General features: G+C 39.2%; 1 protein-coding gene across 10 annotated transcripts in view; it reads right to left on the reverse strand.

The window, feature by feature from the left end:
• The window catches only part of SULF2 (sulfatase 2), a 171,480-nt gene that overhangs the window by 103,667 nt on the left and 51,716 nt on the right, over window positions 1-16,097 (reverse strand). For 8 of the 10 annotated variants that reach the window (XM_082773488.1, XM_082773489.1, XM_082773491.1 and 5 more), the window contains one exon: window positions 14,447-14,513. The gene's annotated coding sequence lies outside the window, so the exon portion shown is untranslated. Of the gene's footprint in view, window positions 1-5,760; window positions 5,879-6,463; window positions 6,523-14,446; window positions 14,514-16,097 lie in introns of all 10 variants that reach the window. The other 2 variants (XM_082773493.1, XM_082773492.1) reach the window with 2 other exon arrangements.

A 16,097-nucleotide genomic window follows, 5' to 3' on the forward strand; every position in this document is an offset into this window, starting at 1 on the left:
ACAACCGAAAACATCTCAAACAGAAACATCCCCTCCAGAAAGATCCTTGGCTGGAATAAACTGTCACTCTTTCAGTGTGACAGTTTTTATCTATTTTACTTTTCTCAGTTTTGCTTCCGCTCAGTACAACAAAACACAATGAGACTCATTCTTTGCTGGGTCATGCCTGTTTTAAGTGATAGTGACCAAAAGTCATGAATAAAGGTATTATGAAATAGCACAGCTAGTAATACACAGATAAATATCATATATTGGAAGACTGTATACACATTGTGAAAACTGTAAATCACTGCTCCATAAGCTTATTAAAACTGTGAAGCAGTCAGTGAACACACTGACAAAACTTATCTGATTAACAGAACGTACCTCTTTTCCACAGAATTCTTGACAAAATTTCTTCAATAGGTTTGTTGTTTGTTTAAATAAGCAAGCTGCCATGAGGAGGACTTCTAGCATGTGACTCAAGTGGTCGAAAGAGGAAGTGAAAGGTCAAAATTGATTTTTAGTTTATACGGTGGAGATCTTTAGAAAGAACCTGGGGAAATCTGTATTGGGACAGACGCCACAAAATATATTAATAGATGTCCTAGGAATGGATGAAGAAGTCTGAAACTAGATGACAGTTTGTTCACACAAGAATATTCATGGTAGGTTAAATCTAAGACAAAATAGCAAAGGAATTCTGTTATGCTGAATAACTGGCCATAAAAAAATGTAGTTGAAATTCAAAGTCAATAATGCAAAGTAATATACCTGAAGAGGAAACAAGAATAACTATGCATATATTTCAGGAGGATGTAGAGTAGATACCAATTTTCAGAAAGGACTTTCAATTTGGTCAGACAGTATTGTGAGAGAGTTATCTCAATGCTCAGCAATGCTGAACAAGACAACAGAAAATACGAACAGGAAAGGACTGCAGAACAGAACAGAAAGCTTAACTAAGTCACCATATTGATGCATAATTTGTCCACATGCAGAATATCGTATCCAGTTCTGTCCTCCTCCTATATTGAAACACCATACCACTCAGCAGAGTATAGAGAACAACATCAACAAAAAAAAAAAAAAGATAATGGAAGCTAAGGAGTATTTTCAGTTGAAGGAGATAGTTAATAGATTAGGATTTTGCAAAGATGGAACAGAAGATTACAAATGTAATGGAGTATATGATAGAAATCTATAAAGACATGGTGAGAGCAAACAGGGAATGACTTTTCACCACTTATAAGAACCAGAGGAAATTGAAAGAAATTATCAAGCAATGTGTTTAAAACAAAGTATTTCCCCCCCACATACTGCATTATGACAATGTGCTAAACTGGCAAAATAAATTCTTGAGACTAAAATGCATGGTCTGATAAATCTCCCCTCTTTTTATTAAGCACCTCACCATTTCAGATCTCAGCTCTTTTATACCCAATTGCCTAACAGCCTGAGATTGGGGTTTAAATTACAAAGTATATTTAAAACATACATGTATTTCTATGGCGAAATATTTTACTACCTCTTATTACAGGCAAGAAGTGCAAGTCATTGCATTGCAGCCATAGCCTCAGTCATGTACCCAATACACACATCACTGAACTGTCAATGACCCCTTAAGCTTTGCTCAGCCTGCAGGAAGAAGTTTAGGTCACCTCACGTACCTGCACCCACCCTGATGTGTCCAACTGGTGATTAAAATACTAGATTTTGGAAAAGGCCACTGCAAATTTTCTACTATGACATATTTTGGCCTGTGAAATTGGAACATACAAGGTGTATCTCACACAGCATGACTGCAATCTGGCTCAAAGGCTTCACGGAAAGCAGTTCTGATGTGAAAGGTGGTGCTGCTGCAGGGGAACCGGTGTTCCTTAGCTATGCTAATTGAATGGAGATCATAGATAAACTCTTTATGAAAGTGAAGTTTATCTTTCAAATGTGATAGATGACACAAGAAGCTCAAGAAAAGAAAATCAATAATGATGAATCTTTAAACACAGTACACATAGGCCTGCGAACAGCATGGATTTGTCTGTGTCATGGTTCTGCTCGAGTGGGCAGCCGAGCTCCACCACAGCCGCTCTCTCACTCCCCCTCCTCAAAGAGGAATGGGGAGAAAATATGTGAAAAGGGCTCAAAGGTTGAGATAAGGATGAGAAGATCACGCAGTAATTATTGTAACGGGCAAAACAGACTCAGCATAGGGAGATAGTAAGATTTATTGCTTATTACTAACAAGCGAGAGAAGTGAGAAACAAAGGAAAGAAACCAAAAGCACCTTCTGCCCCCCCATCCACCCTCTTCCACCTCCTCCCCCTGAGTGGCGCAGGGGAATGGGGGTTATGGTCAGTCTACAGCACTTCTTCTCTGCCGCTCCTTCTCGGTCACTCTCGTCCCCTGTGCTGTGGGGTCCCACCCACGGGATACAGTCCTTGCTGAACTGATCCGGCATGGGCTTCCCACAGGCAGCAGCTCTTCCAGAACTGCTCCAGATATGGGTCCATACCACGGGGCCCATCCCTCAGGAGCAAACTGCTCCAACCTGGCTCCCCCACGGGCAGCAGCTCCTGCCAGATCACCTGCTCCTGCGTGGGCTCCTCTCCACGGGCTACAGGTCCGGCCCGGAATCTGCTCCAGCAGGGGTCTTCCACAGGTGGCAGCCTCCGTCGGTGCAGGGCCACCTGCTCCACCGTGGTCTCCTCCACGGGCTGCAGCGTGGAACCCTGCTCCACCGTGGCACTCCATGGGCTGCAGGGGGACATCCTGCTTCACCATGGTCCTCACCACAGGCCGCAGGGGACTTCTGCTCCGGCGCCTGGAGCACCTCTCCCCCTCCTTCTTTGCTGACCTTGGTGCCTGCAAGGCTGTTCCTCACTCCTCTCACTCTCCCAGCTGCTGTGTGGCACAGCTTTTTTTTTTCCCTGTCTTAAATATGCTCTCACAGAGGCGCAAAACAACATCGCTTATTGGCTCGGCTCTGGTCAGCAGTGGGGCCCTTCCCAAACATGGGGCAGCTTCTAGATCTTTCTCACAGAAACCACCCGTATGGCTCCCTGCTACCAAAACCTTGCCATGTAAACCCACTACAGTCTGGTACCTGGCAAAAGAGACCCTCAAAAAGTGAGACGGTTGGAAGAAATGTGAAAGTGAGTATTTCAAGACGGTACCATATACACAAATCACTAGTAGATTTTTAAAACCTTGCCCAGTCACACCTACATGTTTGCTGCATTGTCAGCTTCCCACAATGTGTTAGCAAGTAACATCATAACATCAGAAAATCAAATTAGTGTCACTTCTCCATGAACATCAACAGGACCTGCAAGCTGTTATATAAAAACCCTTTCAAAATGGAAATTAAAAGTTTAAAGCGAAAGCTCTTAGCTGCGCTAAATGCTGTAAGTACCTAGGAAATACTATTGTTAGTATGCTAATTCATGTCTGATTTTAATTGTCTGATTCAAAAATCCTATAAAGTTCTTTTTGTAAAGTGTGTTCTTCTCTGTCATGAACAGAACCATCAGACAAGCTCCCAGAATCATTATCAAAATCGTGATTTCAGAGAACTTTAGAAAGATGTGTTTTATCTGTAGCACAAAGCCCTTACTTGATATCTCTTGCTTCCTAGGTACTATTACTTACAGCAATTGTGAGCAGTAGGGCCCCATTTGCTCAAATGGAAACAGGTGGTGCCAAATACCTGTGAAAAGCAACCAATCTGACAGGCATTACAAAAGGTCAATATCACCTTTTGACCCTACCTCAATCGAGTCATTTAATGAGTTCTCTTAATTTCTCAGGATAGTCTAACCAGCTTGTAGCGATGCTGTGAGCAATGTCGATGCAGGAGCCTTGAGAAGTGTCAGGAAAGTAACAATTGGCTCCGCAGCTGTCTGCAGCCTGAACGTAAGTATGCTGTTCACCCAATACTGACTGACATTTCTAACATTTAGAAATGTCATTTTTAAAACAAAAATACCTTTCTTCATCTTAATAATCCTATCAGTTCGTGTTCTGTGTGGTTTTCTGTTCTCCACAAAGACCTCTGGAAGCAGAGACCGTTTCTGATACAACTTTCCTAATGCCACGTGGCCAGGCACGTCCTTTTTATCGCAGTCAGATGTTGCAGAGTATGCTGTGCTGTGGTAACAGTTACTTCCCTATTGTATCTCATAGTTCAAGCAAGTTGCAGCAAAATGCTCAGTCCTTGCACCAAATCAGCAGTAGTAAATCTCAGTATAACAAATTCAGTCTGGAATAGTTCTTTTGTATAAACAAATACTTTTTTAAATATAAAATTAACGAAGTCATTTACTCCTCTATGCAACTGATTTAACATTGTGTTACAGAAAACCTGGGCAAAAGGAGCAAGGTGAAACAGCTGAGAAGGTAGGCACATATTTCCATTTTGAATCGGTCACTGTTTTCTTTTGCTACGAGGACACCACTAGCATCCCGGTGACATACAGAATGGATGTACACAGCTCATCCCATGCTAACCAGGAACCTCGCCTACTCAAAGTTCTCCACGGCCTCCAGAGCACAGCCAAGGTTTCCACCAATTGCTGTGTGACCCTTGTTTTGTGACTTGGCTCACAAGACACGAGTCTGCCCAGCATTCAAACTGCTGAAAACACTGGCAAGCACCAGTTCTGCACAGCACTGCTCTTTAGGACATGGAAAGTCCCAGGATAACACCTTGGCTTCCCTCGCATTGGCTCACCACAGCCTGCTAGATGGAAAGGTAGCAAACACACACAGCAAGAGCAACATGCTTCTTCTTGTAAAGCAAACCCTTGGGTTTATGGTCTGTTGCTTGTTGTCTGTGGGTAAATAACCTGTCATCTTGTCTTTTTCTTTTTTGTTGATGGTGGTTTTGTTTTTTTTGTTTTGTTGTTTTTTTTTTTTTTTTTTTTTTTTAAAAAAGCATCTTTATCCTGCATTGCATACCTCTAACACAGCAGCTGAACACACAAGAAGTGCTTCACTGAACCTCTGGACCTGTTATACTGAGACAAACTCTCCTCAGAATTGTCTGCCTTAATTCTTTGTTTCCCTCTTGTTTACCTCTTTAACGTCTTTCACTCAACATCAAACATTGCTTGAAAAGCAAGAGCCAAACTTCTTTGCCTATATGCCTTAGAACTGAATATTCACCATTCTGGCTCAATTCTAATGATTGACATGATTATAGCTTCCAGCAATGAGTTCCCTACACAGCCTAATAGTCTGAAAAGAGCAGCAGCAAAATTGATGGAAGCCAGGAATGGAATAATGGAAGCTTGTTAGCTACTTAGACCCCCAGAGACCTTGAATTCCACAGTTTCTGGTTGGCATCGTGCATTGAATCATAGAAACATCCAGAGAGCACAAAACTGATGAAGTACACTGACTGCATCACACTTGACTTGCTCTGACTACTGAGCAGTTAAAACAGGGCAGAGTTTTGAGGATGTAGCAGATAAGCAAAGTATCTAAGGCCAAAATAATAAACTGTGAGATATAATAAGGCAGACAATTCAGTGATAGTGCTAAATCGTTGTACTTGGAGCAAGTAAACTCTGTTACTATACCACTCAGAGATGGCAGGAGAAAGGCTGTCTTATATCATAGTTTTTAACCACAGGCTGAAGACTAAATAGCCAAAGCCATGGTACATTTGCTTCTCAGTGCCCAGAAGGATAAATGCTGAAAACAATGATTTAAGCAAACAGGTACAAACCTAATAGAGGCAAACAGAGAGCCCCGTAATTTACTAATGGAGCGACTCACATGTGGGTGGCTGCTGCTGGAGAAGATGTGGCTGCACATTTGTATTGCTTTTTCAGGGGCTATACATACATGCTTTTCTTGAGACCAGTTGCATGCTGATCCAGACTCTGGCATGCAGCTTGGAAAAAGAAAAAAGAAAGCTCATTTTGGCAACAGGAGGCCTTCCTGAAAGCACAGTAACTGAACTCTGACACTGCTCAGCTTCTCTGAATCAACAGAGGCCATTCAACTCAGCATCTGCACAGCAAAGCTAATTACATTCAGTGTTTAAACTTTGGGGTAAAGGGTGAGATGAATTAGAAATCTGAGTTCTTAGCAAGCAGAATAGGAAAGCATTGGTAAGTTTCGAAAAACAAAACCAAAAACTTTCCAAGGATTTAGGTAAGAAAATATTCAGACATTTACTTGGGACTTTTAAATCTCCACCCAGCACACATGCATTCTTTCATGAGATTTTGAGACAAACACACTGCTGTCCTAACACCTCCAATATTTAAAGTTTACTTTGCTTTATGAATCAATTATTAAAACTTCTCTCTCGGTGAAGACACTTCCTTTTAACATTTCTAGCAGTATAAGTGAACTATTTTATAAAACAAGCAATATTTCCAATACAGCAGATTAGCAGAGATAGGTAAATCACCAAACCTCTGTGACAAGCAGGCTTATGAATAATGAAGTAGCTGATACACAGCCGCCTTACCACGAGCCTCTTAGTCAGATTGCCGGATTTCTCAGCACGACACAGGCAGGACTTTGTTTCTGTAGTATAAAAAGACTCTTAATTAAATCTTCATTCTTCAGCGTGACAAGATTTATCCTTCTCTATATGAGCTCAGATTATTACATTTAATGCTGAAAAATTATTTTTTTTTCCCTGCTTAAGTTCAGCATATTGCTGATGTTGTTTCCTTACGATTCTTTGTTGTTTCCAACTTCTTGAAAATAAAACACTAACCATTACTTAGGTAGAAATGAATTGCACTACACCAGCTTTCAGAGTAGTTACATGAACACAAACAGTCTTTAAAGATTTCCATTTTAACATATTTTTAGTATGCTGGAGCAATCTTCAACCAGAGTTATAACATTCCACGTAATTGCCCATGTCTTAATGACCTCAGGCTTTGAATACAATTGTTGGTCTTTGCACGCTGTCTGTCACTTTCAGTGCTTGGGTATTGACACTGCATCTCTTTTAGGTTCTTTGCAGCCCTCTAATGACTATGCCAATTAATAATGCATCATTCTCTCTCCTCTAGCTAATTTTAATTGCTGTAATTTATGTCCCTAGACAATTCTTGCGCTACAGATGTAATCTATAGTGCTGTGACTGGGTTCGAAGATCACACTCTCAAGGTCCCTCACAGATAAACAACACAATTCCAAGTTCATAGACATCATCTACAAGTGACATCAATTACTGTTCAAGGAAACAAGTCATGACATTACAGGTAACAAACAGCTCCTTTTTATGTTCTGGAGCAGAGTGGACTTCACCGTCAGGTCTCTGGCAATTAATTACAGCTTAACAGACAGAGCATTACTGAGATACTCAGACACTTGACAGGGGAAAAATCAACCTGAAATTAGCAGAGGCAGAGGTTTTGCAGTTCTTCAAGAGATAGAAGTCTATACAGCTACAGAGATATTCTCAGAAATCTAAGAATAATTTAATTTACCCTTTAAGTGGTATTCGGTTGTGGCATAAGCGCTCATAATTCCTTGCCTACAGCCTAAGACAATGCATGACGAACTTCAGTTTGTATTAAAACCTATTTGCAACATGCATTGGTACAAATTAAATCATGAAGAAAAAAATATGTATAACTAATTTCTAATCAACTATACCAACAGACCATAACTGAGGGTACGACTGTTAAGTGTTTGCCTGCACTAGATCACTTAGTTCATCCCCTTGCCTATATTATAGTTACTTCAAAAATCATATTCCAGTGTTTGTTTCACTTCCTACAGCTTACTGTGATCCCTCACTGTACTAGAATATTTTCTTAGTGAATCAAAACCTATTAAAAATATAATACAAATGTCAGTTTTGGCCATAATCACATTTACCCTTTTCTCAACATTAAAGATTCAAAACCAACAAAGTTAAAAATCCATGCAAAGAATGCCAAATGGCTAACTTGCTTGCTATCTCAATAGAAAGCTGTTTGCATTGGGTATAATTTATTTGGAGTTCAACAAAACATAATGCTACTGCAGATTACATGAAGACTGCTCAATCCCCCCTGGGTTCAGTGCTGTAACTGCATGGAACTAAGAACCAGGACCAAGTTTGGAATTTGTATTATTGATATGACTATACCTTGTAATGATTGCTCTCAAACATATCAATAATCACAACTATTATCTAACAAATATACACCCTACTGAACAATTAAATTGTACACTACAGTTGCTGATGCAGTTTCACTTGTACAAGTGTCACAGAATGTAATTTGCCAGTCATCTTCATTAACTGATCCTTTTCCTTTAATCACAGTATTGTTTGGTAATGTATGGGACTGCTAAACTGACAAAAAGAGAATGAAAAGCAGCACTTACAGAGGCTTGCAAAGCATCTATCATCATTCAACTTCCAAGTGCCTCCTAATGAATCTTTGAAATAGTACACATCTTTAACTAGTCTCCAGTGAATGATATCCTTATATGCTATCCCCAGAACTCATCTAAAATGCTCCATAAATTTGTCGGCATGGAGCCAACATCACATTTCTTTAACCTGCTTCCTCTCTCTCTGATCAGAACAGAGGCTCTGATTTCCTGTTGTTTCTAAAAGCCACAAAGGTGAAAGGGTGAGAGAAACAGGGGGTGGTGGAAAAGAATTTGGGGTCCTTTAACTACACCTACATACCTCCCTCTGGAACTTGGAAGTAAACTTTAAAGGCCTCAGTTGCTGATGCATCCTTTCTGTAAGCAAAAAAGCTAGTGAGGCTGCTGTCAAGACATGCTTCTGTGCTTCCAGACAGCTGTCACATGTAGAGGACAAAAAGTTGCTCGTGCAGCACTACACTCAAACCATATGCTACGGTAGGAACCTCAGGTCCCCATCACTCTTCTCACAGCCTGGTCTGCAGTAGTCTTCAAAAGCAAACAAAACAAAACAAACAAACCCCCTAAACCCCAAGCAGTAACAGAAAAGCCCTCCACCACAAAAAGCATATTTAACTGTAAATGATTACATCAGCGTTTAATTATTAATGGCTCCTGTTGAATGTCTGAGAAATTGCTGAAAGGAAGCTACTGCACTGTTGGTAGCTTGGATGAAATTGCAACAGCCACTGTTTTCTGAATGTTTAACTGAGCATCCCCAAAGCACTGCACACTGTAAAATGCAAACAGGGCAAGAGATATGCTTATGAAAAATATCTTGTAAAATGCTATAACTATGCAAAGTCACCTAGATAAATCAATCCCACAAATTCATAAGCTACTCAGAAAAGGTCTATCTTAATTGTGTTGTGCCTTCATTCCCCTTCTTTGAAATGGTGGTCATACTGATACTGATACCCAGTTTGAAGTTACTCTAATAGTAACGAAGTATTTAGATAGTACATTGATAGTCACCATAAAAGAACCAAAACAGTTAATAATTCTTCATTCAGGTTCACTATTGTATAGCTCTTGATAAGCCAGACATCAGGGCAGTTAAAAAAAAAAAAAAAAAAAAAAGGTAAAAAGGTACTGCAGTTACCTGCTGCAGTAAGCTCCATCTGTCCCACATGCTGAATGAGGGAAAACAAAGTAAACCTTTATAACTTGGTCACATACTGTGATAATAGACCTGCACAAGCGACCAAGGTAGACCACTTGCATGCTCAACTTTAGAAGCATAAAATTAACGACAAAAGGTGTGTCTAAGGACTTACATAAAGCAGAACCTCAGCTGTTAGAACAGTTCATTAACAGTCAGTCCAAATTCAAAATCGCAACTTAAAGACATTTGTATCTCTTCACTATCAATCAGCTGTCACTCCCCACGCTTTTCAGCTTATTTTCCAGGGACACAGATCTTTCCAGTGTATGCAGACCACATTGTGGCCTTTGAGGACCATATGCTCTGCTGTAACAGAGTCAACGAGCATACCTGAGTATAATGAAATTGAATCTGAGCATGCAAAAGCAGCATATTTCTCAATGAGTAACTCCTCCTAGCAAGATCATTGGCTGTAGAGAAGTCAAGGATTGAAGCCAAATACACTACACTGCTTCCCATTAAAACTCCCTGTAAAAAGGGAGATGAAGCCAGACTCCTACGGCAGTGGAGGAAGTAATCGCAATAAAGATATAGTTCCTCTGAAAGCCACACACAATAGCAAGGTCAGCAAAGTGGTGTCTCTGTGATTTAGAATTAAGCTTATAATAGCTTTCTCTCCAGTAGCTCACATGTGAGCAGCTAAGCAATTTTTTCTTCCTTTCTTGCTGCATCATACTAGGAGAAGTAGTATGTACGTAAACCAAAGAAAATGATTAACAACATTTCATATAAGCAAAACGCAAAAACAAACTAAAAATCTGCTTAAGTCTTTGTTGCATTTCTTTAACTTCCAGAAGATTGAGCAGAACTTCTATGTTACTGCCAAAAGCCTGAGTTGTAGCAAAGCGAAATCCTACGTGCTCCAAATTCCTCAGACTGGAGCAGCTATAAAGGAATTTGCAGTCTCTACGACTAGCAGCTGCTGGTGTTGTAAATAATTTTATTTTAATTAGAGAACTTCTGCAGTGTTTCTCATTATCCATATTCTTAAGTACAAGCAGGCTCAGAGGCTGTGTATTTACTTCCTTGGCCTACAAGATAACAATTCAAGCTACCTAAAATACAGTAAAACATACAAGTTTTGAGACAAAGTTAACTCATCTTTATTCAACTTTTGCAGTGGAATATTTTTATTATTATTATTAAATAGAAGAGCAAGAGAGTTGCTCAATTTTTATGACAATATGACAGGGCTTGTTAGAAAATGAAAATGTACAAAAAACATAGACCCAAATCCAATCACCAAAACACCCTGCAACTGTTTACACTGACTACTAGATAAGAGATTGCATTTTGTACTGAAGCACCAGAACATGAGAATATGTATATGGTTTTTTTTTTTTTTTTTTTTTTTTTTTTTTTTTTGTCAGAGCAATGCTTTTCAAAACTGCTTCATTAGGCATTCCAGAAATTCTCAGTGTCACTCAAAACATTGAAGCTATCACACTCTCATGACAGGTAATCTTATTAACTGCATCTTTACATTTCCAAGGATTAAACTGTCAATGACAGTTGACGATGCAATGAGTCTATACGGTACCAAGATGTATTCAGGTTCATACACAAACGTACAAAGTTTGATAATGGCCCATCACAGAACTGCCTGCAAGGTGAATCCTAAGTGAGGAAAGGGCAATGATTTGAAGCTGAAGAAACAAGTGAACATTAAGCTGGAATGAACCACTCCTACAAAGTGACTCCTACAGGACCCTCAAGGGCCAACCTTTAAAAAAAATCTGTACCTTGTGCCACTTGAGCTGCAGTATGTGACAATACCCATGCCAAGCATCCTGAGAACAATTAGCTGTCTGCACCACATCCTTCTGTGGGCACTTGAGTTATTCCCAGCAGCGCCCCAGATTTCATGTCTTTGAAAGAACTGCTGTGCTCCCTGGAGGTCACCTGGTCCAAGCCCTTGTTCAATGTTCTGCCAGCTTCTAAGTCACACTGGGCTGCTCAGGACTTTGAAACTCCTCAAAGATGGAACTTCCACAACCAGTCTGGGCAACCTGTTTTAATGTTTGATCAATTTGTCAAATGCGAGCTTTTAGTTGTTTGAGCAATTTGTTCTGAATCATCCATATCACTTCCAGAATTTGGGAAAGCAGGCAGACGCCAAAGCCCCACAAAAGACAGTGAGGACTAGTGTTCAGAATTGATTTCATGGGATTGAGGGATGTTCTCAGGCTACAAAAGGAGATTAAAGGAAGGCTACAAAGGAAGGAGAAAGAACATTGGAAGACATCTCCATCCTCATTTAGATATTCATGTTTTCACCTCTTACCAAGTTAAGTGGTTTGCTCTGAATTCAGGATGACATTAAGGAAAAGTCAAATCACTTTTTTAACATAAATAAACGCTCCCAAGTAATACTCAGGCACTCCCCATAAATGCAAAACAAATTTATCCTGAATAACTGAAGTCAGAATCTAGCAAATAGTTCATTACATTAACAGTCAGTGGCTTAAAGAAGAAAGTCTGTGTCATTGTCATTCCCAGACTCTTACCCCTGCATACAAATAAACTCCAATTTGAAACAGATTTGTCAGATGTTCATATACAACATTTATCAAATGTTCATTTTTCCTTGCTGTTGACTTTCAGGGAAAGAGCATCATATTCGTCAACCCATTAATATATCACACATTTTGTAATATATGAAAATATTTAAGTATTGCATGCATATGTCTGTTATTTAAGAATAAAACACAGAATATGTACTCTAATTTCAATGGGTATTTTTAAGTCTTTTGGGAACATCTTGACCATACTGGCCAAGCACGTATCTTTTGAGTTACTTTTGTAACATGAATTCATAAGAGTAACATACAAAGAAGTGTGGTTAGTATCTTGTCAAATAATTTTAGTGTCATTCTATTGCGAATTAAATGTATGAATATGAATATACAGTTTTTCATTCTATAGATGTGGCATGTAGCCATTTTTGCTAAATAAATTTTGCTATTTCATAAGAAATTGTTTTTGAATCAGATTCTTTATAAACTGACAGAGAAGACACTTGGCAATAATATGAGGACGCATTGCTAGCACCCCCCATTCAGTTGAGATAAAGCTGTAAAATTCTGAAACTGACACCGAACACAAGTAAACCGTTACCTTTTAAATCAAGTCACTTCTCAGTTACACCCTGAACTGAACACTGTATGAAACTTACTGTGCAAAAACTCCTCTGTACAAGGGATAAAGCCACATATAATGGCAACAATGGAAGAATACACTCTTACATTCCCCAAAGTACAAATTCCCTGATATTAGTAAGTGGCTACATTTCAATCTGAGTGTATTTTGTCATTTATTGACACATGCTAAGATGAAAGGAAACAACAAAAAAATAATCACTGGAATAATGTTGTGAGTACAGACAAAACTGTGGGTTCATTGGAAAGAAGGGAGGAAAAAAACAACAACATACCGATTAGTTCATTTAGTTGTTTGTTATTAAGAAAGCTTCCTTTCCCCCTTCTACAACAGCTTCCAATCCCTGCACACTTCCAGAAAGGAAGAAATGGCTGGTCCTATCTTCAGGCTAGCAGTGGTACAACTGCCAAGAGAGTTAGTTCCACCCACTGCTGGGCATTCATTTCCACCTCCTTATGTGCATGCACCCTGTACCGTATTTTTTAATATTGCTTTACATTGGAAAGTAGCAGACTCCTGTTAGACCTGTCATTACAAAGTATCAGGCTGGTGGAAAGAGAGGGCAAAGGCAGAAACAGAAAACACGCCAAACACTTTTAGGGTATTGAGAAAGAACTGGGAAGGGAAAATGCAAGACAGAATTTGAGCAGTACAGAATAGGGGGGTTATGAACAGTTTGTCTAAACAAAAATTTCAGAGGTAATTAGCAAAAAGAGCAGCACAGATGTTTGCTTCCCTGCTCCAATAAAAGGTAAATGAACTGATCATTAAATAGGGCATGCTTTAAAAATACCAATCCAGCCAAGAGCTCAGCTATAGTATAAATTACACCAATCTATCCTCTGTTTTTATTAGGAAGAACAGCATTTAGGGCCATTATACTGAAAAAAATGTTACTCACAATAGTCATTCGTGCAACATCTTTCTATGAGTCAGACATCTAACAGCAAGGCTAACTTTCAGAATGAGGTACACAGGAGTAAAAGCATCACTCCAGCACAAAGAGTGAAAATTAGGGAAGGAAAGCTGGACTATATTTCAGTTCCACGGCACTGGTTGTAGGTACTGCCAGACCCTCAGGGCCCTGGTTTCAGATTTGGTCCACAAGTCTTGAAAGAACATGTAAAACATTCACTATGCCACATACATAGGACAGATTTTCTTCAATGTAAGGGAAATATGACATGGTTAGGAGGTTGTAGCAGATTTTAAGATCTTAGAATGCTGGAACTACAAACCTGAGGGTTTCATACAGTTCAGGGAGTGTATTTTAGTACTACCTGCTTGAGAAGCCACAATATCAATGAACTATATTCAGAATTTTAAACCCCTCCTGCCTGTACCCTATCATCCATTGGCAGAAACCAATACATCTTAAGTTTCATGAAACCACACCAATTTACAACAATGCTTTTTTTTTTTTTTTTGAGTCCTTTACAGAAAGTGCTGCTTTTCCAAAAGACCAGCTATCAAAATAAACAAACAACAAAGCAACAAATAAAAATACCTTGACATGTTTTCAAGTATCAGGAAATTACTTGCTTTCCATTACTTTACAAAAGAAACAAGAAAAAAAAAAAATTGCATACCAAAAGGAAACTAAGCTCTATTCCTCAGGCAAAACTTGTCATCAGTAAATAAACTTTGAACATATTTACAAATCTCTTCACAGAAGAGATGAATTGAGTGAATTAAGTGCTACAGAGACTAGGGAATTAATGTAGTAAAAGAGGGTTATATACTCACCAGGTCAGCAACTGGTCTTCTATAGGGGAACAGGGAGGTGAGTAATCAGGCTCTCCAGTATCAGCAGCTGTAAAATATTACCATGAACTAATTGGTAACTGATTCAGTAGGGTGCACAATTTTGCTTGTATTTACACATATAACTAGGAGTATCCACTCATTAAAAAAAAACAAAACAAAACAAACAAACAAAAAAAAACACAAAACAAGATTACAAAAATCAGACTTCTCAGAATTCAACAACAAAAGGCGACTACCTTCATTTGAGGTTTCCTCCAAAGAGGCAACACAACAGTATTGGTATATCCCCCCTTCTATGGTACTGATTTATTCAGGCCATGAAAAATTGTAGCCATTAAGCCACTAAGAGCACTTTGTACACCTGCAGGAAGGGTTTCCATGCAACCATTAACTAGCTATGGTTAAATCCTGATGTGACAGACATGTTTGGACAAAGCACCAGGCAAAGATCAGAGCACCATTGCTAAAGAAACCACACCATTTTGCAAAATAATACAAAATGCAACCTATTTCCTGTTAAGGAATAGTTTTTAGGAAAGGCTATTTTCCTAAACCTTTAACAACTCAGGAATTCTTTACTGCTTGAAAGCACCAACTTCCATTTCCCCCAAGCATACAGTACAAGCTAGTTCTGACACACTTTCTGCATCAAATCACCCCACTACTATTAAACCAGCACTGTTTGGCCACTGCTCACTTTCAAGGTCTTCTACCACAGATGTCAGGAATTCCGGAGAGAATCCAAATCTTGCTGGATTTGTTTTCACTAGTACAAGCTGAGCGACAAATGGCCTTCACCAGGACAGTCTGCAATCTCTCTTTTGGGCACACGCAGGTTTGCAGGCTGTGACTCAGGCACATGCCAACAGCACACATCTTTAAATCAAGAAGTCTGTTCCCAGCACATTGTTTATTCCCAATGACTCTTGTATTAGAATCACCTGCAGACCTGGTATTGAGGTAGAGTTTTCAGTATCTACAGAAACAGACAAAACCACAGAGTTTCTGCTGATACCAGTTGAACTGCTGCATGCATAAACTTGAGGAAGGCAGAGCTAAACCCCACCAGGGCACTGCAGCATCAACACTGGCAGTGCAGCAAATAGATCTGCAAGCACACACACTGCAGTTGTAGAAAAATTAGGCTGAGAATTTGCTAAGTGCTGAAGACTCAAATCTGCAGACAGGAAAGCAGAGCTATAAGCAGTCAGCACAAAAGAAAAATCCTGGATCATTAAAAAACTGTTCAGAGAAGCAACTGTGATACCTTCTGTGCATCTGTTTGGGTTTAGCTTTTCAGTCTAAATCAAGTCACAATAAGAACAGGTCACTCATTTTAAGAGGAAGATTTAAACATTTCGAACGAGTGTTAAGAAAAGTTATAAATTTTACTATTCTGCTAGTGTTATTAGATTGCATGCTAGAAGCAACAGCTTAATGTCTGACAAAATATAAGCCTTCTGTCCCTTCAGGCAGTATAAAAATTGCCATCGTGTTAAGAAACCAAGTGTAATACAAAATTAGTTTACCATGATACAAATCCTGGCTATTCACTTATCTTGAAGCTTGCATCAAACTTAGAATTCTTTTGGTTAAAGTCCTAAAGTAGAACTTTTTTATTTAATTTGAG

Source organism: Aythya marila, assembly GCF_965140915.1.
Source record: "Aythya marila genome assembly, chromosome: 16".
Lineage (NCBI taxonomy): Eukaryota > Metazoa > Chordata > Aves > Anseriformes > Anatidae > Aythya > Aythya marila.